Below are 14,954 nucleotides of genomic sequence, written 5' to 3'. Positions count from 1 at the left end.
TCTGCCGCACTGCACGCTTACACCGAGGAAAGGCGAGGTGAAGAGCGAGTGCTAAAGCGTTGCCACAGCCCGTGCGAGCACCTTCGCGACGTGCTTTGATCGGGTCACGGCCGGCCTGTATAGCTTGAATGAGCGCTATTGTACAGCCCGCTTGACTCGGATCTGCGCCAGACAAAAGAATATAAATCAGGAAAGCCGAGAGAGTATCGTTACAATGTACTCGAGGCTTCTCGAAGATTAACGAGCTCTTGTCGTCGTCTTTCGTCTGGCCGTGTCTTCCACGCCTTTGTTCTTGCGAGCTATAGGTTCTCGGGTAACCTCGCGCATAGGCTGGCCTGATTTCTTCCAGAGGGCCCACCGCGTTGCTATACCTTTGACGGTCGTGTTCGGGCTCTTCTTGTCATGTAATGCAATTTCTGTTCGCTCCACTGGCATTTCTGACGGGCAGGTTTCGCTGACAAGACTTCTGATTTGCCGGTCTCGTGTACGTCAGCGACGTTTTTTTTTTTCCTAAATTTTTAGAGTTGTTTGTGATTCTTCTTTGGCCAGGGTATTCTTCCGACGCAGTTACCTGTGCTTGCCCTGCATGCAGCTCTAGTATGTGACGAATGGTCGCGTTTTAACTTGATTTCATCGAACAGTGCATATTTTGTGCTGCCCCACTCTCTCCTGGATGACCATTACAAGCTGGTGGACCGGACCCGACTAACGGGCCTCTGGACTGAGGGCCATTCCAGACGGGTCAAACTTCTTTATTGCACCCTATAAATGTTTTTCATCATCGTCATCATCATCATCTGCATGACCTCTGTCACATCACAGTGACTTAAACGCGTACACCCTCCAAAAAATAAAAAGTTGGAGCCCCATGGGACAGTGGTAGACACAAATCGATTCAAACAAGTGACATAGGCGGAGCAATTCTATGTCTACAGGCCACCGCTGTCAGTCTCACCCCGCCTGTACATAAACACAACAACCACCACCATAACTACCACAGGCCCAGCACCACTCGTCCGCATTTCTGGATAGGGTAGTCCTGGATAGGACAGCTAATTAGTTCCAACCAAACTATTATCAACCTCAATACAAAAACAAAAAACAGCCTTCGGAAAGCCCCTAAGGCCGACAAAGGGAGAATTAGATCACGACCGCTTAGAGGTTGAAGAGCTGTGTTGGCGAGGGCGTGCAGTGTTTCTCATCAAGGGTGTTACCAATACACAAGGCCAACTTTTTATGAAGTTGTCTTGATGTGTGTCGTGAAGACCTCTAATGACCAATGCACGGAGATCGTCAAGAATATTACAAGCATTCATAACATCCAGCAGGTTGCATCACGTTTTGTAACACGAGATCAGGGCCGCTGTGAAGGACTAGTCACACAAATTTGTGCATAAAACAGGCTAGCGGCCACTGCAGCCACCCAGCATATTTGAATGCAATCAGCGAGAAATAAGACGGGATGGAGTCTATATAATTCGTGGCCAAATGCCGAAACGTGTGGGGAATACTACAGCGCACAGAAATTCTCGGTGAACCCACCGAACAGTGGATACGAATTCTTCAAAAACAAGCATATTGGCTCATCAGGGCACTTCTGTAGCGACAGCTGTTACGGGCACGTTTTTCGTTTATCAGGCGTTGGCGTGGCATTGTGTCATGCTGACGCGCAGCAATATGACATCACGCGCGCTCTATGGGAGAAGACAGATATTAACGACTGAAAACAATCACCATTGCAAGGTGCTGTAGCTGAATCTCGCGTTACGCCCTGGTAACAGTCTTGGGAGTTTTTGTGGCTGTGGATCCTAAAGCAAAAATTCCTGATCGAATCTTAGTAGCTACCGGCATTGCCCCGTTAGCATTTATTTATTTATTTATGACCCATTTCTCGCGTTAACCCTCCGAGAACAGAAACGCAGTGTCACACACTCTTGCGTGTCGAATGAAACAATGACAAAAGAACAAGGAGGAATAGGTAGAGCTGATCATCTGCATTGCCAGTGGGGTAGTTGCCATTCTTTCTTTTTTTTTTTTTGAGGTGGGGGCTCACGGAAGGTGCTGGATGGAAGAAGAAAAGGGGCAGCGAGGGAGCGCTTGAGGTAGCAAGGGTGACAGTGTTAATAAGGCTACGACATGGGCCAGTTGGCTGGTAATGTTTGAAATGTACGCGCTACTTGGAATACACCATACAAATGTGGAAACACCACAAGCGCAAACTTTCACTTGTTTCTTAGTCTTTGAATATAATTTCTAACATGATAACGTTGAGGAGCCAGTGTCGCAGAAAAGCCGGCGTTAGCGTCGTTGTCGGCGTCGTTGGCCGTGAGCGAAAAATCCACGAAAATCTCCAGAGAAGCAACCTAGGTGGGCCACCTAATTCACGTGACCTTGTGGCGGCGTCTTCACAGTCTGCCCACTGAATTGTGAGAAAACTGCCCGTCGTGGCAGGTAGCAACTAAATTAATTGTTAGTCGCGAGAGGTTGCTCATAGAAGAGCAAACTGGTTCGCGCAAGCCTCACTGGCGACAGCACCTGCCATCGCAGTGCAATGGCGTATCTCTTAACCGCTGCACCACTGCGCCAGGAGTGGTATGCGTACTCACACACATCTGTGAACGCAAAGTAGAGAATGACCAATTCAAGAGAGTGAAAGAAGAGGAGTAAATTTAGTCAACGCAGTAAGCTGAAGGTGAATGCTAAATACGGCTTGATTTTTTCTTGACCCAGGTTGCGAAACAAACGCGAGAATCAGAGAGGAGTGACTAAATCACATAACATCTCTTTTTTCGGTGGAGGACGGAGTGAACGACGCAAAAAAGTGCGTCTGCTGTAACCCCTTATTCAGTTCTAGACATCTACACTTCATTATGCAACCGTGCTAACGAAAGGCAGCAGCCGATGTAATAATACCAGGATGCCACTAACGCAGTCTTTGCAAGAAGCAAGCCCCTCCCCCCCTAATACAAACGTATAAAGAAAATTGACAGACAATTACGATAGTCCGTGATGCGAAGTTTGAGCGCAGTTCACACGCCACCTGCCACCGCTGGCAGGTGCCACCGCTGGCAGGTGGCGTGTTGCGCTGCTAGCCACCCGTCGAGACCCGATGGCATCCACGTTCCGGTTATCCATTTCTCCGCTTCCACCGTGGCAGGTTGGCGTTTCGCTCTGTCACTACTTGCCAACATGCCGCCTGTCACATGCAGTAATACGCCACCAGTCACGTGGCGTGTTACGCCGACAACGCTGACGCTGGCAGGTGGCGTGTTAAGCTGCTAGCCACCCGTCGAGACCCCATGGCACCCACGTTCCGGTTATCCATTTCTCCGCTTCCTCCGTGGCAGGTTGGCGTTTTGCTCTGTCACTACCTGCCAACACGCCACCGGTCACATGCCGTAACACGGCACCTGTCACGTGGCGTGTTACGCCGACAACGCCGACGCTGGCAGGTGGCGTGTTAAGCTGCTAGCTACCCCCCGAGATCTTCCCGTGGCAGCCACCCTCCGGGTGGCGTTCCGCTCGGCTACTTGGGCAACCGGCCACGCCGACAACGCCGGCGACGGCGCCGACGTGGAACGCAGGAACGGGCGCCCAAGAGCTGCGGTCTAAAATTTGCCACGTTTGCTCTTCGGTTCAAGTAAAAGAACACACGTGGCTGTATCGAGAGCTCCTGGGGTCTTCACTAAATTTTGTTTAAAAATTCAAATGCGGACAAGCGCGCAGAACAAAAAATAACCAGGAAGATCGGCCGTAATTCTTTGTCAGCCTACTAAGTCAATTAAGGCGTTCGGTTCTCTTACTGCTACTGCATGAGACGATACCAAACCAGCTCAATTTCAAGCCAAGCCAAGCAGCGTTCATTTATTAGATCTTCATACGCGCACAACTGCGCCAAGTTCCCGCCTCCTTTCTCGGCCTTTGCTTCGCTTTCTCTGTCTTTACAGGCCCGCTCCTTTCCGGGCACATTGTCTACACTCCGGCACTGCTTGTCCGCGGCCAGAACTTTGCGCAGTCCTCACCCGAGCCATATTTGTCGAAAGCGTGTTTGCGCAGGTTCCGTAGCTGAGAGCGAGAGGGGTATGGGGACGGAGCGCTATTCTCTTTCTTCCCAGGCGCTTGGCTGCAGACAAGAGATTCCTGCCAAGGTCTACAAATTGAATAAGCGGAGCTCCTGGTCTCGCTTGCGGCTCGCTGGACGCGTTCGCCACGACAGGAGCGAGCAAGAGGGAAAGGAGGAAAGTGAATGGGGCCTGTATAACGGCAGGCGAAAAAAACCACGCAGCGTTCGGGAAGCTACAGCTGGCCAATCCAACCTGTTCGTGCCTCGGGGCAGTCTCTGACCAGTGGACTCTATGCTTTTGGTGTCGTCGCCAATCATTACTAGCCGACAACCATGCACTGGCTGATCGCGATTCAGTCGGAGGAGTGGGCGGCTCCGCGAATGAGGTCGGTGAATCACTGAGGCCAGGTCCAAGGTACTGCACGGCATTAGCCAGACAAAGCATAGCTGTCAGGCGGGCATAATATGAGGGCGCTTACTCTTGCCAGGGAGGAGGCGGAAAAGAAAAAGGAGAGAGCGAGAGAGCTTGCTTCACGTCTTTGAAGTCTTTCCTAATGCTAGCCTATGCTTTACCTTTTGTATCTATTAGCATATTTTTATTGCTTCCTTCCTGGTAACGAAATGTAGCAGCGATGGGGATAGCGTCTCCATCGCTTTCGGTGCACTTGTATTTGTGCTAAGCGTGGCGTGCTAGACTTAATTACCGAACATGGAGGCGTTTCAGGAGGTGCGCTTAGAGGACAGGAGCTTGCAGGCATCCTGGGCGGCTCAACAGGAGACGGTGGTGTGGAAAGAGAAGATGGGGTGAAGTACACTTTAAAGAAATGATAAGGGCACAGTGACATGCGGGCGACTTGGATTATAGCGGACTACTATTAAAAGCTCAGGGGTTAAAATCACATGCACTCTGAACCGCGAATATTCTGCTCTCTTCATATCCGTTGCAGTAAGCCTTGATGTCGCAGAGTTCCTTCGGCGAAACCTTACGATGAATGTCAGTGATATGACAATCATTCAGTGAATAAATTCTGAGAAACCTTGATTTTAGAACAATTCAGGGGTGTTATTTATTGTAAAAAAACAAACAATTTTTCGGGGTAATATAAAGCACAATGCCATTGGCTACGGAAACAATGTGGCATTTTTGTCAACTACCGCTCGGACGAAGCCGCTCAACCTGTCGCTAACGATAGTGAGTGAATATCAGTCCCGATTCCAAGAGTAGACGCACGGGGTAGGCTTAGCATGTTCGCGCATGAGCTCACGCTAGCGTCCTAAAATTCGAGAGATTTCGCCACGCTGCACCTTGGTCATCCGGACCCAGTCCCGTAGCACCGTTCTCCGTCTGGATTATCGCGATGCAAAGCAACCTCGCGGTACCATCTGCGGCTCGCAGTTGCATCTACGAGTCGATATTAGTTCGTCATAGGCATGGCTGACAGCTTTTCCAGTGGCGCTTGTCCTCGTGACGAGGCAATCCGGTAAGTAATTTGCATATCCTGCGGGCTTAGTTTGAAAAAAAAAGCGCCGTGCCCTGCGCTTGGCCACCTTGGCAACCACCCGGTGACGGAGAGCAGGATCTTTAGATTACGGCCCTTATGATTATGAGCCCTCAAGGTTTGGCATGACATGTCGTTCTCGCGTAACAGACTGTGACAGTGACCGACGCTTCTGGCGTTTGTGATTTGCATTCTTTATTATTCGGTTAATTTTTTTCTTTTTTTATTCCTTGTTTTCCTTCTTTGAATGCAGTGTAGTCAGACGGTAATAATCCCCCCACCCCCCGCCCTTCCTTTCCCTGCTCTGTCTGTGCTGTAGGTACATTCGGATTAGAAATTTAGCACATGGCGTCAAACTGAGTATACCTATGGTCTACTTATCGTCCCTATCGCTATTAATTTTGATTTTCTTCTCGCAAGTAAACCCCGTACCTTTAGGCAGTGGCTATGGCTTTGTCTTTGGGTTGACTGCTAACAGCAGTGTCACAGGATCGAATCCCGTACGCGGCTGCAGCGTTTCGATTGAGTCGTCCCATGCCATGTCAGTGCACGTTAAAGAATCACTGGCTGTTTAAATAATCCAAACATTAAGGCAAACTTATTCCCCGTCGATGTAGTGAGCTTTATTCGCGGCTACAACGGCTGTGATTACAGTGATATTTTCATTTTTTATTTTTTTACTTCCAAGTTTTTATTCCGGTCATCTCTAAGCACAAACGACTCTGCCAAAAACCTTACTTCTCGTAGCGAAATGGACGGGCACGCCAACTAAATTAGATTTAAAAAACAGACCGTTCCGCAAAAGCATTGCTGCATGCTTACTGAACATTACTGACATTATCTAGCTTATCTTGCTTTATTTTTAATCACTGAATAGTAGCAACGCCGCTGTAATCAGACTATTCGTATAAATTTGAAAGTAGGCTATAACATTACGGATACCTGACCCCAGGGGGCGGCAGTGACAACAAAAACATAGCAGAGCCAAACGTGAGTTTCTGAACGTGTTCCATTACACGTAGCGTTTTGAAAAGCTCATATAAATTCAACGTCTCCTTGACGCCACTTGCATTTCCCAGTATCATAAATGTGTATGTAGCAACAGCAATAAAAAAACAGCTCCAGCGTCCCCATGAAATCACTACGATCTTTTTTGCTGCTCACAGTCTGTAGTTACATTTCCGCAATCGTGCTCGTTTTGCCGTCACCTCATAAAATGAACTAGCCAGCTCCGTGCTTTATTCGCAAACTTAGTTTACCGCCGATTTAGAAATAAAATGCTTTCGACAAATATTCTTTGGCATATTTCAGTAATGCATAAAAACTCTGCACCAGGATAGATTCCGGGATATCAAACGCTGAGGAACTTCCTGCATGTTCAGATGTATGTACTCTGTTCGAACCTCAATACCCACCCCAATTTCTTTTTTCATTTTAAAGTTACTTGCATCGCATTGTGCATAATTTTCTCGAAACCGCATCAAAGGACAGGCCCACGTCCTGAGCAAACAATATCGGCAGGAGTTTATTATATTTCGTCGTCGCTTCCGTGCGAAAATACACACTCCCACTGTTTCACGCTGCGCGAACTCGGGGGTCGTTTTTCAGTTCTCATTAAAAACTCAGTGCTCGAAGCTCCACTAGCACGCTCCCATCACCTGTTCTTTTCTCGAATGCTTGTTTACTCAGCTGTAAAGTGAAAAGTGAATCGGGGAATGTGAATTTGTGTCTAGAGTGCCGCAGGGGTCTGTTTTAGGCCCGCTATTCTTTCTATTGTATATTAATGATATTCCTTCTAATATTGATCCTCCTGTAAAAGTTAAACTATTCGCTGATGATTGTTTAATTTACACGCGTGTAGCCTGCGCGGACGATCAGAATAAACTAAATAGATGCCTGCAATCATTAAACTCGTGGGCCAAAGTTGGGGCATGGTAATTAACTACAAAGATCTACATACACTCACGCAAGTAAAAAACGAAACCTTGTCAGATTTGAATATAATATAGGAGAAAATGTCTTGGTCGAGGTACAGAGTTTCAGATACTTAGCGGTGACAGTGACGCATAATCTAGACTGGCGTATTCAAATTCAGAATATCTATTCAAAAGCTTACAAAAAGCTGTGCTTTCTTAGGAGAAAGCTTCCAAATGCGACTAAAGAAATTAAATTGGTCGCCTACAAAACGTTTATACGACCAGTTCTAGAATATGCGAATGCTGTGTAGAGCCCCACCAAAAATGCTTAAAAAAGAAGGTGGAAAGAATAAAACGGATTTAAGCACGTTTTATATGCTCAAAGTATCCCCAGACTGACTGGGTTACAGAGATGATACAGCAGTGTGAATTGGATACACTGAAAACTAGAAGAATAAAACATGGACTCAATCTTGTTTTTCCAGATAATGCAAAGGGCATTAAAAATAAAGAACATCATGTGAAAACGCCTCTAAAACGTGGTTCCCGAAAAACCATGGCAGGGTACTACAACCTATTAACACACGTACGGATGTATACCGGTATTCCTTTTTTCCTGATGTAATTGAGCAATGGAACAAGCTGCCAAGTGGTGTTGTGGAGAGCGTGAACGTGCGACAATTTGAGCTAGGTGTCGATATGTTTTTGAGAAATGGTGTACAAATTTTGAATTCTGATTCATGATTGGTCATTGAAGTGCTTATGAAATGCATTTGTTTTTGTTCCCTCCCTGTAACGACCCACACTGGAGGGTTAACAGTATGATCAATAAATGAATAAATAAATAAATAAATAAATAAATAAATAAGTAAGTAAATATAAATAAATAAATAAATAAATAAATAAATAAATAAATAAATAACACTCCAGCAGTAAAACAAAGAACGCAACGAACCGGCAGTGAGATTCGTTGTAACTGCGATTATGTGGTTATCTCTATGCCCTACGCATGATTGCGCAGTGTTTATTAAGCAGTCACATTACATCAGGAGCACCCGCACCATTCTGTCCCCATTCATTTCACAGTGAGAAGCTGTTTAAGGGTCGTCATCCGGGATAACCGCCAGCGGCGTAATTAGTCGCTTCTTGAAAAGAAGGAAGAGGAGCAGCCGAGAAGCCACTTGCATTTACCATCAGTATACATATTGATCATCTAACGCAAAAACCTAACAACAGCCAAAGCAGATACCAAGCCTCGATATCTACGACAGCTCCTCGCTAAATTAACCGCTTCAAGCCACAGCTTAACTGGCAGCATTTTTTTTTATTATTCTTCTCCAACTTCGAGACAATGTACGCATAGATCATTTGTACCGGACCGAGAGATCAGACGCAGACAACAAAAACTGGGGGCGCACTCTTCGCAGATGACTGCCCAGAGAGGGCGCAGCCTGCCGAGGAGATTGGGAAGAGCGGGAATTGCATTGCGTGAGCGTATCAGCGAGCGTGTAGCGCGCGGCGGGCATGTCTGCCGAAGCGCGTATCTACGCTGGCCTCGACATCGCCTATGCTTGACCTGCCCCCCGTCCGGAAAGTAATCATCAGCGGGCCAGCTTATTACGAGACTCGCGCGAGCACGTCGCTACACGCACCTATACGCACGCGCACTGAGACGACACACACAGGACGGCATCGCAACTGTAACGGCTGCGACGGGGACATCGGGGGCAGAGCGGCGGCCGTCAGCGTGTTGTGGAGAAGAAAGCGAGGGGAAAGAGACGTCGATTTGACGCGCAATTTGGAGGAACGACGAGCCACCTCCCGCAGAAGCGGTGGAGCGGCGCTCGGCTGTAATTGGCGGCCAAGCGTCCTCGTGCTCCGGCTGCCGTCTGTTAACAGGCGTCGTTTCGCGGGGGAGACGTCCTTACGCCTGCGAGCCAGCCTGCTCGGCGCCATGACTCCGAGTTCGGGACTTTGCATCGCATCAGCCACACGCGTAAAGGGGGACTGGACTGGACGGCTTAGGTGCCTAATGAGAGCAGAGCTGCGCTCATTTGTTCGTCGCGTAGGTGTGGTCTTTATCGAAGACGGGAAGTTCCTGTCGGCACTCGGCGTTGTCGGCAGTGGGTTTCAGTTACGCACAGCTAGCCAGGCGTGCAAATTAGTTCCTACTTGGGGCACACCTCACTATGTTTGCAAAGGACCCTTCTACATTTACAACCCTGGCCGTCAACACAAGCTCTGCAGATGGGCTAAGAGAGCACTGTGTTAGTAATTCAGATTTTAGAAACATGGTCATCCTATTTTACAAACACACACAGCCAAGATTAGTAGCAATAACTGTATTTCTGTGACGCGCTAGAATAGTGATAAATAGCAACAGTTGTTATTCATAGGTCCTTTGTTTTCTAAAGCACGTGTGGGTAATTTGGGCTTCGTAGCTGACAGTGCCAGTGATGATCCGCAGCGCAACGGTTTCGACAGAGAGCTTTATGGAATTTGCCAAGTGTAGAGCTGCTTCTCTTATACTTCTCAATTATATTAAATCAGGCTACGTTGTGAACGATGTAAAAAAAAATTCAGTCATTGTCTGGGTATATAGGCTCTGAACATCAAGACACTGTTCATTTTATACGGGGACAGAAAAAGACTGCGGCATACTGAAACGTATATAAAGAAAGACACGGACAAAACGCTGGATGTAAATCAATAGCTCCATCCATCTTTTTTGTCAAGGAGGGGCGCTTTGTATAAATACGCATTTCAGAAATAAAAAAATACACTAATTTGAAGCAGCGACCTCTCGTGCTCCTAAATGGACTTAAATCACACGCAAGGCTTGTGTGACTTGTCACTAAAAATGATGTTCTGAGTTTTTCGTCTGCGATATTTTTAGCTAGCTTCTTGAGGTTTAAGTTGAAGCATAAATTGATCGCTTTGTTATTGATTCTTGACACGCCTTAGCGTCCTTTGCTGTCATTGTATTTGTTTTAGATTTTCGTAAGAACATGCCTTAAAGGAAATACGAACTCGTTCAGCTGTGGGCGATGGTGAAGAAGGGAGCGTGCTTTGAATTTATAAGGAAATCAATCTTAGTACGTGTATTTTTTATAATAAGCCTTCTAAACGCTGTCACATTAGCTAACACCGTGCTGTCACATGCGAGCCGAATCTAAATCTGTACACCTTATTACTGAAGTTATAGCATGCTTACGACAATCCATGAGTTGCCAGACCGACAATGGGCAAAGGTGCATGCTGACAGGTTTCATCAGCGGTAGTGAAGCTGTATTACTCTATTTTTACATCGCAAGAGCTGCCTATCGCGATGCCTGAAGATTTATCCGGTAGTAAGAGAAAGAAATTGCGTGCATGGCAGCCTCGTTAATCTTTGAGTTATTGTGGTGGCTATGCTTTAAATCATGTGCAACTTTAGCGACAAAGTCAGCGGTATTTAACGTAGTGCAGCCAGGGATTCTGAAAAACTTGGAGGGTTTCTGCAAGAACGTCAGCTGCATGATTTTCTTTGCACGAAGCTAACAGTATTATCGACCAACGAGCAGAAACTCAAACCTAAAAAAAACCACTGCAGAACATCTTTAGCGCAACGCTTCTCAAAAACTATTCAAATTAATGATTGTCATTACTACGTTGTGCGGAACAAGCTGATATCATCGGAGTAAATTGAATATTTCTATAAAAATTGAAAGCTAATAGGGGATAATATTTCAGCACAAACCCTTCACGCACCTAACTATACGATAACCTCATTCCTCTTATTGATTAGCGTATTCATGCAGATATTCCCCATGGAAACAAGGGTTTCTTAACGTGGCACGTTTATTGCGTTCCTGATACTCACTTATGCCTGCTTCAAGCAGATGTGAACGCTGTCAGGAACATTTCGGACCTCCGAGCATTACTGATTGTCATATATGTAACTACGACTGAAGAGCGACAGCTTTCGCTAGGAATTATGGCTTCAATATCCGATCTTCATATTCATCTCATAACGAAACCGTCATGTGTAAGTCAGAGCGGCAGGTGTAAAAAAATACTTTGTTATTCGTTTTCGTAGCGACTGTGGGCGAGTAATCGTGAATGACTCGCCAGAAAAACGAAGGAACTTGCCATTCCCATGGTTCATGCCCTGATTGATATGGGCGTAAAATATTTCGCGCTATCGAAAGATTTAATGCGGCCACTCAGAGTATATTAAATGGCGGGTCTGAAATATTGCAGCCTCCCAGGGCAGGCTAGTTCTAATTTTTTTCTAGCGGCAACAAATTCGTTGTTGCTTGATTACTGCGCCGATTACATCAACCTGGAGCAGTATAGCGCACGCTATCGAAATCGAAGTCACGCTGCTCTTCTAGTGCACGATGTAGTGAACAAAATGAGATCGTTATAAACATGGGCAAAGACTGAAACAAAGTTGAAAAAAAAAAAATCTCTGCCGCCTTTCTCCGCAGCCGTGATCTGATTCCCCAACCTTCTTTCAAACCAAGACACGTAGCAGAACACCCAGCCACAAGATTAAACTTACAGCCATTAAAGCCCATCCACTTTACGGATTTTCGTCGCTTGTTACCCACATAGCAGGAACGTGCCTTGCTGAAGCAGGTTGCTCGAGAAGTCTGTGGCACGAAGAAATTAGAGAAGCGTTCACTGACGCTTCGGTGTAGGTCCGAAGTGACAGACGGAGAGACAAGCTAAAAGTGGGCATGGCCTTATCCAACGCCACAACTGCACGGCTGGAAAACATCTTATATTCTGAGTTTATATTGAATACCTGCCTCTATGTATAAAAGCTTTAGCTCCTAGGGACGAGTTTGCGGCTGGGATCGTCAAACGGTCGCTGTACTTAGGGAAAAGGAATTTATTTTGCTGTTAGTTTGGGTCTTGTGGTCGGCGCCCGTCACCAGACTGTAAATAACCATTAATGCCCGTGCGTTTGTATATGTCGGCGCGCATGCGCCTCGTAATGATGTCATATTTCGCCCTTCCTACCGAGAATAGCAAGCAAACTCAATATATAGTCCGGCTCAGACGTCTAGTGTCCTCTCAGCTGCCGTTGGTCTCGTCAGCCGTGATACGCACGCTGCTAGGTGAATCAAAATCTATGTTATCTCTGTGGACTGAGTCACCGGAGAGGCCCACAGGAAGGACTATTGCGGTGGCCTATAAATCATGAGCGCATTTATTAATTAATCTATGTCTAAATTCCTTATTTATGGAGCACAGCAGGGCGTTGATGTATTTGTTTTGTTGCAAAAAGTTCGAGAATTTCCAGTGCCACTTAATAATGTCTGCGATCTGTACTTTTTACCCAACTGAATTTTATTTTCTCTCAGGTGACAGGTCAGATACCTTCCTTCAGTCGCTCAGAACAGCTTGTTCTGACCACACAGTGAGCAGAATTCTATTTCTCACGCAAGTCTAGTTGTAAGGCGCAGAACGCGTCCGACACCAGGCTTAACTTCTGGAATGCGTTTTAGTTAAGTTTAATGCAAATACCACACAAGTCTGTCGCGCCGAAGGCAAGATCTGTGAGCGCCACAATATCCATCATTCTCCCTACGAAATGCAAAGGTGCATCGCAGCACACAAGCAGTGTCGTGCATCAAAAGCATAAGCGAAGTTCTACCTCTCAATGGGCTGCACGCGGATCGCGCTTCCCGCCGCTAATGCAGCCACTGTTCGCGTGTCAAGCCGTCACTTCCAAGTAGCGGCCACTCGGGTGTCTTCGCCAGCCACACCCCCCACCTCTCTCTTTCTCTTCGTGAGGTATTAGCGGCGCTACCGAAAAACGGCGCATTTTTAATTACAAATAACCATTCGTCCTTCCACCCCGGCTAGGCGCCCGGCACACACTTTCCCTTTCCTTCCCTCGCGCTCTTTTTGTTGTTCGTCGCGCTCTCATGCGTCCGTGGCCGCAGCAGCAGCGCTCGTCCGTGCGTCCTGGTCGCGGGGACCGAAGCCGGCAGGCGCGCGAGCCGTGTGGCTCCACGATCGATTCAGGCTACGGCGCTTTTTCAAAACTGCTCTGGCGTGCGTGCCTGCGCGCGGCTGCCCCTAACCTGGACTCCGCGGTGGCCGGCTATATGCACACATCTCCAACCCCCTCTCCATTCACCCATTCCGCTCCGCACACGCTCTCGGCGTTTCTCCACCCCTACGGGCTGTGCCACGAGCTGTTGTAGCTGGAAAGCACGTTCGGCCAGATCTGTGCCTCGCTGGTCGGTGATTTCAGCGCGCGCTTTACCCGAGTTATAGCAATGACGACGAGCGTGTCGTCTCCACAGCTGCACGAAACCGCGACCCCCAACGGTGCGCTGGTGCGCACAGTCCTGGTCAGTGAGCACGTAACGCAATCTCGAAAACAAAGGGGAAACCAACAACTGCGCGTAACTCGGACTTGCCGCCAGAGGAAAAGGGAGACGCAGCTGCTCCGCTGAAGAACTGGCGGGTTCATCACTGAAGTTCCGAAAGGTTGAACCAGAGGAGGAACTGCAACGGATATTTTCGCGCATTCGGACGGACACTCCGTGACGAAGAAAGTGAACTCAGTTGGTCATGTTTGTGTGGGGTAAAAAGGGGGAGGGGTTGTAGTCGCAGTGGTCTGCCCACTTACCTGATTGTCGGAGGAGCCGGTATCCATTGGCAGAAGAAGAGCGCACGTCGGCGCCCAGCCACTGACATCCACACAGGGCGGCTCACGCACAGGCTCGAGAGGTGTCTGTGGCGAGCCGGCGAAGCAGCCGCCTTGTTCGCGGTGCCGCTTCCGCCGCCTCGCTGGTGGCGCAGCGCGCGCGGCGGCTGCGGCCGCGGTTGGCGCCTCGGAGACAGTGAGCGCGCGCGCGGGTCCCGTCGCCGGCGCCCGGAGCGGCGGTCTGGGCGGCCGCTCTAAAATGGCTCCCCCCCGCAGCAGCGCGGCGGACGCTGGAAGCACGCGCCAAAGCGCCGCGATTGACGCGCGCTCGCGCGGCCGCAAGGTGCGGCGCGACGAAGGCCCCCAAGCGACGCGCCACGCGACCACACCAGGGCCCACGGTTGGCCCCGTGTCTGTCCGTGAACCAGTTGCGCCGGACATCGAGGCGAAAGAGAAACGGCACGACGGGGAACACTGAAGTGCAGGACGGCGAAAGTTAACCGGCCTAACTACATCACTCACTCCTCGAGGCAAACGGTAATTCCTAGGAGAGAGCAACTGCGGCTGATGTCCCATTGGAGTTGTTCGTTAAGGGAGTAATGGTTCCCCTGCTTGGGACTAAAGTTCGTGGCAATCCAGTTAGTCTAAAAACACTAAACTCTCTACCACTCTAAGTTCTTTCTCGTCCGGAATGTACCATTAGATATGTAAATGCATCAGTTTGTAAGAAAATTTTGCAAAAAAGTGACAACCTCATTGTCTTCAAAGACAGAGAAGTGAGTGCTATCCTGCATACTAATGAGTCTTTATTTATTTACATCTTC

General features: G+C 48.1%; 1 protein-coding gene across 1 annotated transcript in view; it reads right to left on the bottom strand.

Annotated features, from left to right (window-relative positions):
- Positions 1-14,402, bottom strand: part of LOC144098332 (potassium voltage-gated channel protein Shaw-like) — a 182,234-nt gene extending 167,832 nt beyond the window's left edge. Inside the window, exon 1 of the mRNA XM_077630890.1 lies at positions 14,113-14,402. The gene's annotated coding sequence lies outside the window, so the exon portion shown is untranslated. The remainder of the gene's footprint in view (positions 1-14,112) is intronic.
- Positions 14,403-14,954: the final 552 nt, after the last annotated feature.

The sequence above is a fragment of the Amblyomma americanum genome, chromosome 7, assembly GCF_052857255.1.
Source record: "Amblyomma americanum isolate KBUSLIRL-KWMA chromosome 7, ASM5285725v1, whole genome shotgun sequence".
NCBI classification, from domain to species: domain Eukaryota; kingdom Metazoa; phylum Arthropoda; class Arachnida; order Ixodida; family Ixodidae; genus Amblyomma; species Amblyomma americanum.
The sequence above is the reverse complement of the archived record's forward strand: the minus strand, read 5'-3'. Positions and strand labels throughout refer to the sequence as shown.